The 4,372-nt window shown below is 48.3% G+C and overlaps 1 pseudogene; it reads left to right on the forward strand.

Moving 5' to 3' along the window:
• The first annotated feature begins 2,683 nt into the window (after nucleotides 1-2,683).
• On the forward strand, nucleotides 2,684-3,861 carry LOC107526892 (T-complex protein 1 subunit alpha pseudogene; annotated as a pseudogene).
• Nucleotides 3,862-4,372: the final 511 nt, after the last annotated feature.

Raw genomic sequence — 4,372 nt, forward strand, 5'->3', positions numbered from 1 at the left:
AAGCCCTTGCTTCCTCCCTTGGGACCTGCTGAGTCAGTCTGGAAGGAAATAGCAAGGCCCCAGGGGGCTTAGCAACTAGCAGACAGAGTCTTCTTTAATGGAGTGTGTACTCATAAAAAGACGTTTAACCTGCATGGGAGACGCCCTATTGTTTTGACCTTCACAACAATTGGGTGTAAACCTTGGAGTAAACACCTTCCTGACACCTATTACGGGGACTCAGTGGGAGGCATAGCCATTAGTCAGAGCAGCCCCAGGAGACAGGGCTGCTGCTGGAGCCCTGGAGAGAGGACTTGGTCCCCTGCAGTTCTCTCTTTTTCTTCAAATTAAAACCCAAGGAAATCAAGAAGGAAAGAAATTCCATTTGGTTCCTGCTCGCCTCCCAGACCAAGGGGAAGTTCCCATCTGCAGGTGCTGAGACTGGGCAGGTGTGGGCTTCTATGGCTGTTTGCGCTTTAACTTCCCAGGTAGAAATGAGAAAACAAAGCCCAGAGGTGGAAGGGCCTCTTTCAAGGGACTCTAGGAGCAGATAAAGCTCAGCTTATGGTGACAGGGCCAGGGCTAGGACTTTCCCAATGACACCACACGTTTCCTACCCAGCTGGCCAGGAGTGATACGGGCGAGACACACACAGAGAGCCCCTGGGAGAGGCGCAGCTGCAGAGGTGGGGACTGGGTCCTGGTGCAGTAAGCGGAGTCCTGCAATGCTGGAGGCTACTTGTATATAACCCTGTGCGCCCTGTTTCCTTGGCTCTTAAGTAGGTCTAGAGACACAAATGACCGGCAATTCAAAGTTTGGCCAGGATCAGTGCTGGACACTATTGTGACAGAATCTGAAACTCGGACGGTCAGGTGATGAGTCATCTCTTTTCCTGGTCACCTCTGAGCAGAGAGAAATAAGCTTGCAAGAAGGACTGCTATACCCTGTGTTAATGACATGAGAAAGAAAAAATTTAAAACAGCTACTTGGGATGGAAGTCGCCCTTCCACTCTTTCGCAGTGAAGGGGAAAACACAAGTGCTTAAATTTTTAATTGGAGAAGTGGATACTGCTCCGCCGAGGGCTGAGCGAGCTGCCAGCACACGGAGCAGGGGAAAGTGGAGCTTCAAGCCCAGGGCTGGGGCACTTGCCATTCGGAGATGCTCTCGGGGAGGCTCTGTCAGAGTCAGCGCTGCCTCCAAACGCGTCCTATTTTCTCAACTTGACCTCTAAACCTCTAAGATCAGGTTTTCAAAATGAAACTCCAGTCCTGATTGAATTACAGGAGAAATCGGGAGAGGAAGTAGCTCACTCAGATTTGGACTTGAATGGTGTGGGGCTCTCAGGCCCCGCGACGCTGAGTGACATGGTTTAGTTGAGTCCACGGCCATGCTGGGACCTTGGTTGTGAAGGGGGACCTAGAGGTGGTTGCTGCTGGCTGCTGTGAGCAATCCATCCTCAGTGGGCAGTGTGATTTCCTGCCCACTATGTGATGATTTGTTTCTCCAAGAAAGCTCCCACCCGCCCACCCTTGGCCTTGCATGTTAAGTGAAAAGGAATCCATTTAGGCAAACTTAAGGTTTGGTGCTTCTGTTGCTGTTTTAACCTCAAATCATATACCAATTTTCCGCAGAGTATGAGATAAATCACCCAGCTTGTCTATGATTTAATATATGGCATTTTATTGAGAACACATGAAAATGCTGAGAGAATCAGATGCGTGAAGGTGTGTTGGGAAATCGAGTGGGAGCGAGCCTGCTGATTACCTGCTGTGGACAGAGCCTGGCTCTGCAGGAGGCGGTGCCCTCTGACTCCAGAGCTAAGTGTCATCTCTGATTCACTGCAGCTCTTCCTGCTGTTGCTATCTTGGTATTAGGTGCTCCCCCGCCCCTAAAAATGAATACTTTTAACAGAAGTCATTACTATATTTCCAAATACTACACTTAGAAGCAAAGCTGGGTAGACACACCCCTCCCCTCAAGGCTGGTCTCTCAGAATCCATCCTCAGACTCGTTTCCCATCCAGGTTCCCATCAGAGACCGTAAAAACCACAGAATGACTCACAGTGGCTTGATAGGGGCCATGCAGCCCAGCTCTAGCCAATGAGGTAATTGTGGGAAAAGTCATTGATTAGTTTTATTTAGCAGTTTAATTGAGCTTTCTTTCCCACCCTGCCTGGCTGCTGGGCTGCCACAGGCCTGAGGACCCAGATGCCAGCTGTGAGTGAAAGTGTGCCCTGCTGCAAAGACGCAGGGGCCTTGTGTCCCTGTTCCGGACACGGCTCTGGGGAAGCGATCTGCTCCCAGCACATTACGGCTGCAGCTTCCATTGCCAGTATAGTCAAACCCTCTCCTGGTCCAGCTGGCTTGGCTAAGATGCTGGTGGGTGATGTTGCTGATGTCATCATTGCGCATGACGGTGCAACCGTCATGAAGTCGCTGGAGGCAGGACATCCTCAGCTCATAGTCTTTGTGAGTTAGCTGATCTGCAAGACATAGGGGTGGGAGATGAAGCCCTGTGGTTACTATTACAGCAGAACTTCTAAAAACTGCAGGTGAGTCAGTCACACAGAAAATTCATCCCACATCAGTGATCATGGCAATCAGCTGGCTTGCAAGGAAGCGGTGAGCTACATCGGTGGAAATCTGATTGCTAACACAGATGAGCTGGGAAGAGATCACCTGATTAATGCCACGAAGACGCCAATGTCATCCAAACTCATTGGAATAAATGGTGATGTCTTTTCGCCAATATGGTAGAGGCTATGCTTGCATTTAAATACACAGATGTGAGAGGCCAGCCTCCCTAAACAATCAAGTCAGTTAATGTTCTGAAAGGCCATGGGAGAAGTCAGATGTAGAATATGCTCACTGGTGGCCATGCACTCAACTGTGGGATGGGATCCTGGGGATGCCCCAGAGAATAGTTAATGCAAAAATTACTTGCCTTCACCTCAGCCTGCAGAAAACAAAAATGAAGCTTGGTGTGCAGGTGGTTGTGACAGACCCTGAAAAACTGGACCAGATTAGACAGAATCAGGTATCACCAAGGAGCGAATCCAGATCCTGCCAAATGGTGCCAACCTTACTCCAGCCACTGGTGGGATGGACAATAGATAGTGTCTGAAGTATTTTGTGGAGACTGGCACTATGGCACTTGGAAGAGGTTTTAAAAGGGACCTTAGACACATTGCTTAAGATTCTGGGGCAACTATTCTATCAACTCTGGCCAATTCGGGAGGTGGAGACACTCTGGAAGCTTCAATGTTGGGACAAGCAGAAGAGGTGGGACGGGAGAGAATTTGTGATGAGCTGATCCTGATCAGAACACTAAGGCTCGTACATCTGTGTCAGCTGTCTCACATGGGGCAAATGATTTCATGTGTGCTGAGATGGGGCGCTCTCTACATGATGGTCTTTGTGTGGTGAGAAAAGTTTTGGAGTCAGAGTCTGTGGCTTTAGGAGGGGGTGCTGCAGAAGCACTTTCCCTAGACCTCAAAAGCTGCGTGGCCAGCACAAGGCCTTGGGGAAAGCTTGCTACTGCAGAGTTTTGCAAGGTCTCTTCTCGGCATTCCTCCTATGCTTGCAGTTGATGCTGCTCCAAACCCCACTGATCTGGTTGCAAAGTTAAGAGGCTCAAGTTAACCCAGAACATAAAAACCTAAAACGGATTGGTCTTGATTGGTTCAGTGGTAAACCTGGAGACATCAAACAAGCAGGGGTATTTGAACCAACCACAGTTCAAGTTAAGAGTCTGGGGTTTGTACAAAAGCTGCAAATACCGTTCTTGAATTGGTGATCTTAGTAAGTTATATCCAGAAAGCAGAGATGATTAGCACGGAGGTCATGAAGATGCTGTTCACCCCGGAGCCCTTGATGACTGACCTGATTTCTCATTTATTCACAGCACCGTAAGCTGCGGCTGTCTTATATCTCACATATTACACATGAAAGTGTAACCAGCTATCCAAAAAAAGTCTCAGTGATTGGACTGTCATAAAATGAGAAAGGAACTATGGGAAACATCTCTCATCAGAGGGTCAACACCCTGTCCCTTCTCTCCTTTGGGACAGAATGTGATTCTTGTAACTTTGGCCTCAGGCCTCTCATAATGAACATGCTGTTCATCAGCCATGCATTTTTATTTGTTTACATGCAATTGTTCATCCCTAGGTAAATGTGTGAAAAGTGGGTTTGCAAGTAATTTTAGGTAAAGCAGAGTGAGCACAGTCTCTGTGTCTCTGTCTTCAAAGACTAACTTAAAATGCTCCACTGCCAGGTGGAGCATAGTTCCCCGTAGAGCCTAGAGGAAGGAAGCTTCCAGAAACACATACACACACACACAAGCATCACCATTCTACTGAAGCAGCCCTAGATGATTCATAGGAAGAACTT

Source organism: Miniopterus natalensis, chromosome 13, assembly GCF_054644295.1.
Source record: "Miniopterus natalensis isolate mMinNat1 chromosome 13, mMinNat1.hap1, whole genome shotgun sequence".
NCBI lineage: Eukaryota > Metazoa > Chordata > Mammalia > Chiroptera > Miniopteridae > Miniopterus > Miniopterus natalensis.